The 16745-nt window shown below is 43.7% G+C and overlaps 1 non-coding gene across 1 annotated transcript; it reads left to right on the top strand.

The window, feature by feature from the left end:
• The first annotated feature begins 9440 nt into the window (after positions 1–9440).
• Positions 9441–9515, top strand: Trnap-cgg (transfer RNA proline (anticodon CGG)). The gene has a single exon. It is a non-coding gene; the product is annotated as a tRNA-Pro (tRNA).
• Positions 9516–16745: the final 7230 nt, after the last annotated feature.

A 16745-nucleotide genomic window follows, 5' to 3' on the forward strand; every position in this document is an offset into this window, starting at 1 on the left:
ATCGGCTTGAGGTCTGCCGAATCACTAAAGGGGCACATATCGAACATTTGTGAATGCCTAAAAAAACTTTTTGAGTTTTTGTATGTGTGTGCAAAGCATTTTGAAAGTATCTCAAATAATAAAGTTATTATAGAGCTGTGAAATCGCTTCAATCGTTTGTAATAACCCTGTACTTGCGTTCGGTTCCAGACCCCGGTAAAAACAGCAGAGTCAGGTTATTCAGGGATCGCTTCTTGTGACTAATTTCGGTGGGGCTCTTAGTCTAGCATCTTCTTGTTGGCCAATTATCCATTTTGTGACAGTCTTTTTGTTGTGCCTACCTGCCACTTAGCATCTTCGCTGTATGGTAAGTAGCAACTACCCTTTTCATATTATTGTTACCTTATGTGTTGATATTTATTGACTGAAATATCTTCATCCATGATATGTTTATCATACGAGGGCCATTCAATAAGTAATTCAACACATGTTTTTTCTCGGTTGAAAAAAAATGCTGAATTTTTGTGGCATATCGTGGAATATTCTCGCTTCAGCTCCTGTGGTGTTATGGAGTTCCGATAGATGGCGGCCCAAAACGTAACCTTCGAAATGGTGTCTGTTACGTAGGTGTGTTCAGAACAGAGAGCTGTCATCGCGTTCCTTTTGGCGGAAAACCAGAGCATAACAGATATTCATAGGCGCTTGCAGAACACCTACCGAGACCTGGCAGTGAACAAAAGCACAGTGAGTCGTTGGGCCAGGCGTCGGTCGTTGCGCAAACGTGTCCGATCTGCCACCAGTCGGCCGGACGCACATACCTTCAGGAAACTGAAGAAACGGCTTCACGTGTTTGTGGCCACAAAAATGCAAGCGAACTTATTCGTTTCCATGAGATATCACAAGTCTGTACACCCGAGAGGGCCGGCCGAAGTGGCCGTGCGGTTAAAGGCGCTGCAGTCTGGAACCGCAAGACCGCTACGGTCGCAGGTTCGAATCCTGCCTCGGGCATGGATGTTTGTGATGTCCTTAGGTTAGTTAGGTTTAACTAGTTCTAAGTTCTAGGGGGCTAATGACCTCAGCAGTTGAGTCCCATAGTGCTCAGAGCCATTTTTGAACACCCGAGAGGAGGTCAAAAATATTTACTCCTTCCTCATCCACACTACAACCCGGATGTCACACCTTCCTGAAGTGTACGGGTCGTCTGGGTAGAATAGCTCGCACACTTGGTATTAGACGTAATTGCCCTGAGGTGGACGGAGAAACCGTGGCAGTGAAAATAAATTAGTGCCACACAACTGTACACTTTATTGTGCTGCGATTCTTAACTAAAGTTGTACAGCAGCTCGTTGAATGTCCTTGCGGATACGTACAATTAAGCAGTGGTGAGACGCCCTGCTAAACGCGCAGGACGGGACAAGTAGTTGTCGAAAGGGGCCAAATGGGCGGCTGTCACACTCGAACAAACTACGTTTTATTTGATCAAACATCACAAGAGCCAAGAACGTTAAAAAAATACAGCTTTAGTTTTGGAACTTAATTAGCGGCTGAATGCACTGTACAATCTCATGCCTTAAGGGCAAGACCACTTTAATTAGAAAACGGCTATAAGCCACTTAAGACTCAACCAAAATCACAAATTTAAAAGGCAAAACCTTATGTTAAGACAGTTCTTTAATCAGGCTTAAGGCCCAAAGAATCTGACACATTAGAGAGCAAAACAACCTTAATCCAAAAATCGGCTAGAAGCCATACAAATACAAGCAACAAAAACAAACAAGAAAAGGCAGTACATCCGAGGGCGCTAAGAAGTTCCGAGGGTTGGCCTGGAATTCAAACACTAACGCTCGCTTAGGTGGGACAGGCAGTCGACCCAACCATTCTCGATCCGACGACTACCCAACTGACAGACAGTCAATGGACCCGCCGACAAGGCAACCTCCGCTTCACCCGACCAGTACACAACAGGGAGTTCCACGGAACAACGTAGAAGGTATTTGCGACCACAACCAATTACATCTTGATCTGTCAAACTGCCGTGCTGGACAGTGACAACACGATGAGGAAAATACACTGCCTGAATTTACGTCAATTGCCAGGATAGGTAACCGGAACATTAACGGCCACAAGGCAGAAGATTCCGCTGGTGCACTTCAATTCAAATAACCAAGTACAGCTAAGTTCCATCGGAGGGTGGCTAAAATTTGCCAACTTGAAAACATACCTTGTTGCTCACGGGAATATCCCAACAGCCAATAACGAACTCCTAACGACACAATGTGGACAGTCATGACTTGTTGGTAGATTAAGTCAAAACTCAACTCTCGTGTCCTGGGTCAGTGAGCCACGAACCTCGTAAGACTCGGAACAGCACCACACACTCCGACACTGCACAGAGGCCGTCAGCGGTCCCAGCCAAACCACGTGCCGTGGACATTTCCTCGTTGCTCCACGCCAACCGACCAACTGCCCGTACACAGCCCAGGCGGAAACTATAAGCGCCAGGCCAAAGAGAGTCCGAGGTGCGAATATCGATACACACCGCTGCTGCCACCCGCGGAAGGAGAGGATAACAGCATAATCGCGATAGCAGCCCTAGACTAAACACAGAATAGCAACCAAGGTTTAATCCAATGCATAGCACGAGCCAGCCACTGTTCAAGTGCTTTGTCATGGTATTCATTACAGAATACAATGTCAACAAGACTATGTCCATCCTGTGTGCAACACTATGAATCACTATAGTAAACGCTTGTCAATATGCGAAGGCTATACACGACTCCACTTGCAGACTAACAAGGGAACCTCCCCATCGCACCCCCCTCAGATTTAGTTATAAGTTGGCACAGTGGATAGGCCTTGAAAAACTGAACACAGATCGATCGAGAAAACAGGAACAAGTTGTGTGGAACTATGAAAAAAGTAAGCAAAATATACAAACTGAGTATTCCATGCGTAAGATAGGTAACATCAAGGAAAGTATAAGCTCAGGAGCTCCGTGGTCCCGTGGTTAGCGTGAGTAGCTGGGGAGCGAGAGGTCCTTGGTTCAAGTCTTCCCTCCACTGAAAATTTTACTTTCTTTATTTTCGCAAAGTTATGATCTGTCCGTTCGTCCATTGACGTCTCTGCTCACTGTAATAAGTTTAGTGTCTGTGTTTTGCGACCGCACCGCAGAACCGTGCGATTAGTAGACGAAAGGACGTGCCTCTCCAATGGGAACCGAAAACATTTGATCGCAAGGTCGTAGGTCAACCGATTCCTCGACAGGAAAACACGTCTGATATATTCTATACGACACTGGTGACGGCATGTGCGTCACATGACAGGAATATGTTGTCGACCCACCTAACTACTACACTTAGCGAATGGGTAAAAAGATTCTTCTACCTTGCCCGATTTAGGTTTTCTTGTGTAAGTGATAATCACTCCCAAAAAAGTAATGAAAACATAAGAGTTTGTCACATAAGCTGAAAATAAAAAATAAAACTTTTCACTCGAGGGAAGACTTGAACCTACGACCTTCGATTCCGTAGCAGCTCTCGCTAACCACGGGACCACGGCGCTTATTCACTCTTCCAGTCCTTGATATTGTTTATCTTTGCATGGACTACTCAGTTTGTATATTTTCCTTATTTTTTTCATAGTTTCACACAACTTCTTCCTGTTTTCTCTATTGATCTGTGTTCAGTTTTTCAAGGCCTATCCACTGTGCCAACTTATAACTAAATCTGAGGGGGGTGCGATGGGGAGATTCCCTTGTAAGTATTGCAAGTTGATCTCTATTACGAGCTTTAGCTATGAACAGCAACCCTAGAACTGCGTGCTACTACTGCCGCACGCTGGTGCCGTATATGAACCGTCCATCGCTGCGTGTGGCCGCCGCTCATCACAACGCAGAAGTCAGTCTCTTGACGGGGGCGCAGAGGTCGCTGACACGGCTGCGCTTGTGGTTGGCGGCGAACTTCAAAGCGCCACCCGTGTTGACAGACGGAAAGTGTCTCAGCACGCCGCGTCCGGACGCTTTTAACGAGGACTTTTCGTTCAATCTAAAACTCTCGTTGCCGAGCGTTCCTCTACTTCCCACCGTTCCCCTTCACACCTGCCGTCCGCTAACATCTGAGAGCCAGTTCTACAATATTTCCGGGTTCGCGGCAAAAAGTCAACTATTTCGCGAACCAGGTCACTTGCGCCACTCTTGTGACTCCGTGTGGCAGCCCATTCATTACGTCCTGGAAATCATGTATGAAGGTATCTCACGTGGCGTGCCTTTTCGAGCAGTAGATGCGGCAGAGATTCTCCAGGCTTTTCGTTATTCTCTCCACCGCTGACAATTGGGGACGCCTTTAGATGCTGTTGTGTACATAGTTCCGCGTAGTAAGCACGTACACAACTTTCCCACTAGAGCACACCCCGCTAAGCACAACAGCGCAGGCGCAGCGCTCGTCCATCTTCGCACTACAAGATGGCATTGCCATAGAGACGGACCAAATTCTGCTTCCCCCGACTCGCGTATTAATACGTAACGCAGTCAATGAGATTGCTGCTAACGTAGAACCTTTTCTCCTCGCGGATCACACTCGCGCAGTGATACATGAACGCGCGAGGTATTATAACGAGTGTACAGACTTCCGATTACTCAGGCTGCATTTGTCTGCAACAGTCTGTACGAGTTCTACATTTGTCTGTACCAGTCTATAGTCAAGTTTGAGTCTGTGCCCAATAAGATTACCATATTCCTGTACATAGCCATGAAGATAAATGTATAGACACTTTTGTCAAGTATCAGAGATATATGTGAGAATAAGATCAACGTAGCAATACCAAAGGAACTTCAGATCGTCAACTGTAAATAGCATCCAGAACCAAGTTAAGTTATTTTTATGCTTGTTATTATTTTAATAAATGTGTGTGAAAATTAATCAAGTCTGTTTAAAATTGGTCACCGTCAATCTGCTACTCTGAGCGTGAAAGTGGCATTTCTATCGTCTGACCTAACGGCAGAAGATTAACACGCCACGGTAAGACCACGAGACATGTTGCTGACACTCGCCTACTTCGTTAGAGTGACAAGTCAAATAATCTGATGGTGTGTGTACCGAAGGTCTTACAGTACGCTCACCACAGATGCATAGAAAGGTGTTACTCTGTGCGCTCTCCACAAGGCCTTCAATTTGTTTGAGCTAAACTGGGGTCCATTGTCGGAGATGATTGTGCCCACATGTCATACTTGAGACAGAAAATGTTTGAAAAAAGCTTTGTTCATGGTTTGCGCTGTAGCCTTCTTCAGTGGCGTCAGAGTGACGTGCTTCGACGTTAGCTCCACGGCAACTAGTGTGTAGCAGTGCCTCCTACTCGTGCATGAGACAGGTCCCACGAGATTTGTGGCGCCCAAATGCTTTAGTGTCGTCGGGGTGATAGGGTATTGTGGCGCCTGCATGGAGACTGTTATGTGTTCCGATTTATGACATGCGTTACACAACGCTAGTATTCCTCTTACCCCCTTTCCGTATCCTTAAAATATCACAGTGTGCGTAGCTTCAAATAACACTTTCTGGCACCGAAGTTTGCCATATAGCCGTATTTATGAGTTCATCAGGGATGCAGACACGCCACAACGCATCTTCCTCTTCGCCACGGTAGAAAAGCACTCCTTTACGTAACAAACAGCTCTGCGCAATCTTTGTTTCCGCGCGGTCCTTGACTCTCCCATCGAGGTTGACACAGCTGGGTCTCTCTCCCGTTCCTTCCTCATGGCTCTCAAGTTCACGGTCACATAATTTTCAAATGCTACGTTTGTTATATACACTCCTGGAAATGGAAAAAAGAACACATTGACACCGGTGTGTCAGACCCACCATACTTGCTCCGGACACTGCGAGAGTGCTGTACAAGCAATGATCACACGCACGGCACAGCGGACACACCAGGAACCGCGGTGTTGGCCGTCGAATGGCGCTAGCTGCGCAGCATTTGTGCACCGCCGCCGTCAGTGTCAGCCAGTTTGCCGTGGCATACGGAGCTCCATCGCAGTCTTTAACACTGGTAGCATGCCGCGACAGCGTGGACGTGAACCGTATGTGCAGTTGACGGACTTTGAGCGAGGGCGTATAGTGGGCATGCGGGAGGCCGGGTGGACGTACCGCCGAATTGCTCAACACGTGGGGCGTGAGGTCTCCACAGTACATCGATGTTGTCGCCAGTGGTCGGCGGAAGGTGCACGTGCCCGTCGACCTGGGACCGGACCGCAGCGACGCTCGGATGCACGCCAAGACCGTAGGATCCTACGCAGTGCCGTAGGGGACCGCACCGCCACTTCCCAGCAAATTAGGGACACTGTTGCTCCTGGGGTATCGGCGAGGACCATTCGCAACCGTTTCCATGAAGCTGGGCTACGGTCCCGCACACCGTTAGGCCGTCTTCCGCTCACGCCCCAACATCGTACAGCCCGCCTCCAGTGGTGTCGCGACAGGCGTGAATGGAGGGACGAATGGAGACGTGTCGTCTTCAGCGATGAGAGTCGCTTCTGCCTTGGTGCCAATGATGGTCGTATGCGTTTTTGGCGCCGTGCAGGTGAGCGCCACAATCAGGACTGCATACGACCGAGGCACACAGGGCCTACACCCGGCATCATGGTGTGGGGAGCGATCTCCTACACTGGCCGTACACCACTGGTGATCGTCGAGGGGACACTGAATAGTGCACGGTACATCCAAACCGTCATCGAACCCATCGTTCTACCATTCCTAGGCCGGCAAGGGAACTTGCTGTTCCAACAGGACAATGCACGTCCGCATGTATCCCGTGCCACCCAACGTGCTCTAGAAGGTGTAAGTCAACTACCCTGGCCAGCAAGATCTCCAGATCTGTCCCCCATTGAGCATGTTTGGGACTGGATGAAGCGTCGTCTCACGCGGTCTGCACGTCCAGCACGAACGCTGGTCCAACTGAGGCGCCAGGTGGAAATGGCATGGCAAGCCGTTCCACAGGACTACATCCAGCATCTCTACGATCGTCTCCATGGGAGAATAGCAGCCTGCATTGCTGCGAAAGGTGGATATACACTGTACTAGTGCCGACATTGTGCATGCTCTGTTGCCTGTGTCTATGTGCCTGTGGTTCTGTCAGTGTGATCATGTGATGTATCTGACCCCAGGAATGTGTCAATAAAGTTTCCCCTTCCTGGAACAATGAATTCACGGTGTTCTTATTTCAATTTCCAGGAGTGTAGTATAGGCATGAAGTGCTACTCCTGCAATGGATTCACACTATTTCTCTCCAATCCTATAAGAGATCGCGACAACGCAGCAGCAATGAGATTTTCTTCCCCAGTACGTGAATCAATGTTAAAAACAAATTCTTGCAATAAGAGAACCCATCATGCCAGACTTTTATTTCGGAGTTTTGCTGTGCGAAAAACCTCTGACGCTTTGTAGTCATTGTATACTTTGTTTTTCGATCATACAATAAAAATCTGAATTTCTCGAAGCTCTAGACGACCGCCGGTAATCCTCACTCGCTGACTGAATATTTTTTTATTCGCATTTGCTCAGGAAACCGCTTTCTAAAGCTATCTTTGTCGATCCTTCATGGGCTTGAGACATCGGCTGGTCAATTATCAATGAAATTCCGCAACGGCCATTTAATTGAGATATTATTTTATTTTATTTTGACTACCAGTTTCGGCTTTTTTCCAGTATGCCATCTTCAGGTTCCTGTATAATAAAAGAGTATACTGGTATTGTATATCTAGGTGTACTAAGCAGGCTTTACAGAAAGTGACAGATAATCGTCAAAGCACTTAAAGCAACAAAATGAAAGTATCGGCGTTAAACCAAACTCAACAAAATAGCATCAAATATGTGTACATACTTGTTAGTCATTTAACATTACAAATATACACGAGAACATGCAAAACCAGAACTAGAGAGTGTATAATCAGGAGTTCCTCCAAACAAAGCTTGTCAGTTTTTTTAAATATGAAAAGCTATCTAATTTATATAGCTTAGGAACCCCTTATATATATATGGGGACCTATCCTCATTTAAATTAAAATGTTACACCGTAATATGTGAAGTACAATAATGCGCATATTTACAGAATAGGTTGTATTACAGCTGCTGATATAATTTGTTATTACGTCATCAAAATAGCAACTTGACGCAAAACAGAACGGCAGACAGCGTATGAAGAGAAAAAATGGACTATAAAGAGCAAGCGAAAAATACTCAAAATTAGCTTGCGAGACTACGTTATAGATTAAAACAAAATGAATTGGTATCCTTTATATCGCTTAACAGGTGGGGGCTACAGAGGTGAAAGAAACTGATAAGGGTCTCAAATCCTTCGTAAGTAAGGGTATCCCCCCAAGGTCTCAGCCGAAAATATCATACTATTTCCCTGGGAGCATAAGGCATTAACCTAAACGTCTGTCTATAAAATGACGAACCCAGCTAAATAGTAACAGACACATAGCAAGTTGTGTTGCGATAGGTATTGACGGTATGGAAAAAGCTAAAAAAACAAGTGAGTGTGCGAAGACCAACATAACACCAAAGTTTCAGCCCACTAAATGAGTAACGCACTTGCGCACCAAAGGAGCACCAATTGTGCGCGAAAAACAATTTGTTAACTGGAATCATATTATAAAGTACTCGTGGACTGAACAATACTACTCCAGCATGGCCAGTAATGGAGTTGCCCAAGACAATGAAGGGTAGTGTTAATGCAACTGTAGATATGCACAGAGTGTAAAGCCCCTCCTGCAACGGTAGCCCGTAAACTCAAAAATTTGTGATTAATTTGTGGTCGACACCAAATACCATAAACACCAAAACGCGTATCTGGTAAGATCATCATACTATACCCCGTAAGCTGTATGGGGAAGTGAAGGAAACGCTGAAACACTGGTAAAGTAACCGAATTCGAACCATACTCACAAAATGCAGTCAAGAAGTGCCGAATGTCCCACAAAATGAACTGGGCAATGTGTCAATTTGGGTCTAAAAGCGTAACCGGTTAAAAAGTCGTATGCTGACGAATAGTTAGCACAAAGTCACAGCGCAAGCAACCAGTAAAGAACTTCACTGTCCTAAGTACAAAAGAAGCTTACAAGATAACAAAAAATGTAAAACATGCTCAATAGTTAAAACGTGCTGCACCCAATTGTTTAAACAGCTATAAGGTGAGATACAAACAAGCAAGATCTACGAGATAATCCAGCACTCACATTAAGGTGACTTACTGCACGTCATAGCAAAACAAATCAATGCGTTACAGTAAAGGTAACAAAATGATCTACATACTATAACAATTGGAGACAACAAAATTATAGAATGAGATTTTCACTCTGCAGCGGAGTGTGCGCTAATATGAAACTTCCTGGCAGAATAAAACTGTGTGCCGGACCGAGACTCGAAATCGGGACCTTTGCTTTCGCGGGCAAGTGCTCTACAGGGCGTGAGTTGTGCTTGGGTAGCTCAGTTGGTAGAGCACTTGCCCGCGGAAGGCAAAGGTCCCGAGTTCGAGTCTCGGTCCGGCACACAGTTTTAATCTGCCAGGAAGTTTCGTATCGGCTCACACTCCGCTGCAGAGTGAAAATCTCATTCTGGAAACATCCCCCAGGCTGTGGCTAAGCCATGTGTCCGCAATATCCTTTCTTTCAGGAGTGCTAGTTCTGCAAGGTTCGCAGGAGAGCTTTTGTAAAGTTTGGAAGATAGGAGACGAGGTACTGGCAGAAGTAAAGCTGTGAGGACGGGGCGTGAGTCGTGCTTGGGTAGCTCAGTTGGTAGAGCACTTGCCCGCGAAAGGCAAAGGTTCCGAATTCGAGTCTCGGTCCGGCACACAGTTTTAATCTGCGAGGAAGTTTCACAAAATTATAGGTGAAGATAAAAGCTGACTGTCGGAAACATAATAGTCAGAGACATAAAACTTAATGCAGAGGTATATAAATACAGATGAACAAAAGTGACACCTATAAGCCAAAGAAAACACCAAAGTACTAATACAAAAATTACTAAAATAAGTCCCATGAATGATATACAGTGTCTAGACACTATTGTGGCAAACTCATCATAGGTTATTCTAGCTAAGATAAATCGATAATATAATAAAAGAGAAAGCCCCAGGGGAATAAATAATATATTGGGTAGCCAACAAGCTACATACCTCACTCACAGAACCGACTCTACCACGGTAGGACTGCTATAATGCCTAGTAGCAAATATGAATCGTCAAAGAAAAGACGGAAGCCTACACAGTGACAGCAAGATAGGCAGTCCTAATGAAAGCCATAAAACCACCGCACCCTATCAAAAGTCAAATCAGTCTCTTACATGGCCTGACAGTCTCCCAAGACTAATGATAGGAACAATCGCTGACAAAGACTATTATGTGAAGGACAAACTTTGTTCTTAAAATGACGTCATATGTTGACTAATACATGTAAAATGTAATGCAACAACCTATTCCACCTCAGATCTAGAACACTTTACCACAGGGAAAGATTTGGACGACCTGAGACCGGCAGATCTTGTTGACGTATGAATAACGGCTTCAAATATATTTTGATGGTTATTGATACCTATGCTAAATTCGTCTCGGCATTCAGTTATCTGAAAGCGAGTATCGTGGAACGTCTGAACAGAACAGTGAAAACCCAAACGTGGATGCAATCCAATCTCCGCGGCTCACACAAATGGACCGATGTCCTCCTACAAATAACTGCAGAGTGTAATCGAACCATACTGCGCACTATGAAACTGAGGCCAATCGATGTTCGTGATAATAGACTTCTAGATACAGTATACAGTCGTATTACAATGCTAGAGCCACGCTAACAGCGCGTATTGCAAAACACGAGACAGCATTTGAGAAATCATACATGCCGGACTTGTCCACCGAGATATTCAGTTTCCAGAGCGCAGAGAACCAGTCCCAAAGGATAGCAATGGTATTGAAATTGCTGGTTGTTTCTACACAGAAGAGTTACAGAAGAGCTGGAAACGAGTTGTGATTTCGTAGAGAGGGTCATACGGCGTCAGAGAATAGAGCATTAGTTGAATGGCTTGTTTTTCCCGCATCACAAAACAACTGGATCTACGCTACGGATTTTCTGTATAACAGGGTGCGCAGACCACAAACCACCTCAGCAGCATTACATGCGTAATAGGAGACGCATTGTCGACAAACTCCCAGTCGAATTACACATTCCTGGGTATAACTACTATGGTCATGGAACGAAATGATTTCAACAAATGCCACGCGGTAACCTAGTGATGAAACTGCTTAATTAGCGAGTATGGAAACCGCAGCAGATGAAGATCGTCAGGGTCATTGCAACAACGACGTATGGAGCCTAAAGCACCGCGGTGGAGAAAGGAGAGAGGAAAAGAAGACCGGTTAAAATACCCTGCGGCTATAGCCAGAACAGTCAAAAATGTGCAAAACTCTCAGGAGGACGAAGACATAATCGCATGATAGAGGCAGCGGCCATCGGAAAAGGAAAGACTAAAAAACAAATGAGAAAAAATACCCTATCAGTCCTACCAGAGAGGGCGCTTACAAATACGGATCTATTTAAATCTGTTAAAAAAATTCAATATTCCGAGATTCAGAGGTGCGTTTATGCGGAATACAATACCGAATACTATGTGGAAATCAGGAGAACGCGGAATTATGAACCTAGATGGAGGTGGACCTGGAACTCACTGGGTTGCGTTTGTTAAAAGAAAAAGAAATACAACTAACGTCTACTATTTCGACTCAATTGGCGAGCTGCAACTCCCATAAGAATTACAACGATACTTCCCAGGAAGAAGACATGTGTTCTACAATTTTCGACGCTACCGAGACTTTAACACATTTCTGTTTGGTCATCTAGGCATCATGCTCCTGCTGACATTTACGAATGATGTACAAGGACGGGCATTAAGCATCCATTCACCAGTTGATGCTTGGATGCAATGTCGTATACTCTGACTTTAAAACAACAATTGTCTGTATTACGTGCGAATTAATTCCCACCAATTGACTTAAGCATGGGAGATAGGAGTATCGCGTTGATTGGACTGGAGACATACAACACCATCCCAAATATCATAGAAGCTAACAAGAAACTGAATCTGGAAATTAATGGTAAAAATGAATTTGTGGTAATTGAACCTGGCGCATACGACATTGGCGATTTAAAAGAAGTTTTAAAACAGTCTGGAAAAGGGATTGAGCTCCGTGAAAACATCAGTACACTTAGCTCTGAAATAAGGACGGTGAATACATCGATTGATAGTAAGCAGAAAGGTTCAATACTCCCACTACCGAGTTTCCAGAGGGATACGTTTTGAAAACAGATCCTAGTAAATTTTACAAGGCAGTCGATATTTTCTCTGTTGGTACAGACCATGTTGAGTGTAACATTGCAGCGAACTCATATCTCAACGACAGATTGATTCATTCGATTTGGGGATTCTTCCCATCAGTTGGAACAGGATATAACGCCATAGACCTTTCAGCGACAGTCCAGGCACTCGACTACGTGGTGCTGCGTGTTGTGGACCACACGAAGCAACTTGTTGAATTTCATGGTAAGGATATCACTGTACGACTTTTTAGACAACGTGGCCGTAAGATATAAAACAAGCGCACATATTGCGCTGCACTCCACTCCGCAGCAGAACCGCAAGGTGATAACACGTGCGAACTACAAGTTTCTTAAATCAGTAGGACTGAAACGTTGCAATGACGTCGTCGATCAATATAGCTCACCCAGTGGAATACGATAATCGTATCAAACGCGAGGAATACTTCTCACATAAACCTTATGCTTCAGAGCGATGAAATTATAATTGTCATCCAGCACCATAGTGTCTTAACTCTTCCATGCAAGAGTTCCATATATTTGGATGGATTATTTAAGAAAAGGGATGGTAGTCATTCACTGGGATCGAAGATTACAGTTAATGCTCTGGCATTCCTGTTCGAGGAAGTGCGGTACGAATTTAATGGGGGTAGAGATTGATCGTACACATAATCCATTCATAATATCAACACTTAAAAGATACGTCTCATCATCACCCCCGGATCTGGATGGTTTAGAAAATGCAGGATGGTTGACAGACGAGCCTATGGGCAGAAAAGCAGAAGAACACCGCCGATTCACTGCATGCATACCTCTAAGAAATGCTTATAGCGTACTTTTAGGGCATGTATCGAATTATTATGAATGCTAGACAGGAACTTATTCCGGTACTGAGTGCACTGGATAGCATATCTTACATTATAGGAGCTCAAGAGGAGAATCAGATCATCATCAACAAAATTATATTGAAAATGTCACACATAACTGTGGCAGATGAGCAGCGTTTGAAGCTTTTAAAAGTTCTTTATACCGGTACGTATGTGTCATTAACTTTCTACTCATGGCAGGTTTTTGAGCATCCAGTGCCACAAACAGCGAGCAGACAAACAAGGACTATTAAAACCTCGGTGCAACTGGAAACACCGATATTCATCATACTTGCATTTCAAACCAATAGAAAGGGGAATTTAGCAAATGATTCCACCGTATTTGACAACTGTATTTTAACTAATGTCAGAGTCTACATGCATACAGAATCTACTCCTGAGGGACCAGAACATGTACAGTCTAGCATTTGACATGCATGCAAGGTTCTGTGCTTCTTACTATGAAGATGTTGAGGAGGAAGAATGCCTAATCAGTCCACGTAAATTCAAGGCCCAATCACCGTAATAGACTATTCTAAGCAGAATGAGATAATTAAATCAGGGCCAATAGATGCACGATTCGAATTTTCCAGGGGCACACTGCAGCGTATGATCTATATCTACATGACTGTGTCATTAACTATTGCTCACTTAGTGTTGTTATGCAGCGTTCTGTATAAATGACCCTGAACATTTCACAAAGTTATCTTGGAGTCCGAAGGTCGTTGCCGACATTCAAGGACTCTGTGATGATGAGGGCATACAATTCATATTTAACGATGTTGCATTCAAAGGCTACGCAGAAGATGCCGGTATAATAGAGACATTCTGAACAACTATTGTATCACCGAGGCCTCTCAAAGATGTCCTAGAACACGGAGGAGTGTAAAGTGGTTAACACGTTTCTTCCATGGACTCCACTGGGACGATCCTGCTATACCTTATTAAAGACTCGATGAGGTATCTTCCAGTATTCGATCATCTTGATACCAACTTCTACGTCAAAGACGAGGAGAACGTCACATGCGTGCAGCGAATCTCCAAGTTTGCGTCTATTCAAGACCTGGTATTCTACGGATGACCTGCTGTCCATCAGCTCAAGAAGAAGATGATGTCTGAAAATAATATTATGTCTGCTTATGAAAACGTAAAATTACTTTTAAGTTGGATTAACGAAAATAAATGAATTTCTTACCTCACATTTTGTATTTTTTTTTCTTCCTTTCACCTAGGACTAGCTACCTGGTATGTAGATGTGCCCAGATTCTAAGTCTGTGACTTTGTTTAAGCCCAGGTGATATAATTTCAGGCACGTTTGCTATATGTCTTTGGAGGAGGACACAATTCCGCGCCGTCTGTTCCCAAAAACCTGTATGTGCAGCTCGATAGGTGAAAACCCGTGCAATCATTACATTTATTTTGTTTTACTCCATCTTAAACATCACCTTCCTCATGCTTCAGACTAATACCTTGTGTATCACGCACAGCGTTTATATACATCTGTAAGGGTAGGCATTTCTGAAGTAACAACGAAGATGTGTGCTAACGAATAAGATTTTTTTTTATTCAGGCATAAATATTCACGCTGGTAATACCACTTTACGTTTACAAATGTTGTTCTTTTTAAATACACGAAGTAATTCTGCTTTTAAATTCACAGTTCTTGTTACTCTTTGATATTATTTTACTCACAGTTCTTGGCTTTACAAATGACAGTACTGGCTGAAAAAAATATTTTGCTTTACATTGCATTAATGATGACAGCTATTGCATAGGTACAGTTTCTCTTACAATAATATTGTCACTATTACTACTGAAATTCCATCCATACAGAATACTTAATTTATATGTTAAACTGGGTGGTTCCAAACATTTTCCAACTCAAGCAGCTGAAATAATTGAATTATACAATGAATTGGATGGCCCAAAAGTGTTCATCTTAAATAACTGCACTAAAATGAACTAGGTGGAACTCAAGCTTAAAACCAGTATGACATCGTCTGCTAGCAGTAGGTGAAACTTAACGACTATTCTATTTACTCATCCATTCACACAGTCACATGCACACACAGAGCGCAAAAGAGAGAGAAACGGTAAACCCGTCTTTTTCTCCATTTACAAACTTTTTACCTTTTTCGATGATTTTATTCCAATTTTTATACTTTTCGTTTATAAACTGCACGCTTTTAACATTCGTGATAATTTTTATAGTTTTTAAAACTTTTTCCAGCACATGGTGCATATATATTCATGCATACATAGTATGTTACTTATAAGAAAAACACAAGCAGAATGTATTTACACACAGGCATACATGTTTACATGGGCATCCACACTCAAACACACTCAGACATATACAGAGACACTGGAGCAATCACACTTGCAGACACAGCATACATCACACACATAAAATGTTTAAACTATGATAAAGGAGCCTTACTATTCGGCACATACTATCACTCAGCAGTCACTCTCTCTCTCTGACACACCATCAGAGTCCTCTATCCCCTCTCGTGCTTCAACTAAACAGTGTGAGTACGGGAGGGTTTCGATCCTGTCATCACAAATGGCTCTTTTATCGTCATGAGGTGATAATCTGACCTTAGAATGCTGTACGGTGTACACCTCGTGACCTCATGATCAGATACTAGTTTTCTGTATCATATGCACAAGTTGTGACGAAAAACTGCGAACACACCGTACAGCCACTGCAAGTAGTCTTCAGACATGAGGACACGTGGTGCTGCACTTGTCACACCGTTAACCCATCTCTGGGTGCCTCCATCTATTGTACGATATGCATACATTTTGGGTCTTAGAACCGCAAACTCCAAAATCAGCAACCCATTCACCTCATCTTTCATTAAGTCAATAACCTTCTTGTTCTGAGGAACAATACCACACGGATTATCGGCTGTGTATCCTGATGTGTCGAATTCATTACTGTGACGCCCCATTACTTCATATGGATCACAGTTCTTAAGTCAATAAGTGAATTTGTATGCGTGCATATAAAGTAAATTTGGTTCCACGAAACGAGTTTTAGTAACTCATAGTAGAATCGGTACATGTTGACCTTGGATGTGTCCAGTATATACATACGTAAATAGATAGATTTCGTAAACTCTACTGAAAGGTTCGACATCTCCACGGGAACAAAGTTCTCGTCATAAATAGTGACCTGCTTAAAATTTGGTCTGGCGATGCACTTCCTTATATCCCATGGCAACTCCCGTTCAGTCCTAATCAAAATACCGTGTTCATTTCTTACATCCTCCACGGTTTTACCGAAAATGGAATTACTCATTATTTTATTAAAATCTTTTTCGAAAACACTAGTCATGCCTGCCCTCTTTTCGGTATTTAACTCAACAATGTGGACTGATTGAAGGAGATAGACTGGGTGATTCTACCTAGTTCGATCCCGAAGCTGAGACACTGCTGGCGATTACGATAATGAATAATGTACCTCTCCTTGCGCCCAACAGTGGTTCACAGTTTAGGGATAGTGCTTTCTCGTGGAAGTTGTTACTCTGGACATATTGGCAAGT

This window comes from Schistocerca cancellata, chromosome 6 (assembly GCF_023864275.1).
Source record: "Schistocerca cancellata isolate TAMUIC-IGC-003103 chromosome 6, iqSchCanc2.1, whole genome shotgun sequence".
Lineage (NCBI taxonomy): Eukaryota > Metazoa > Arthropoda > Insecta > Orthoptera > Acrididae > Schistocerca > Schistocerca cancellata.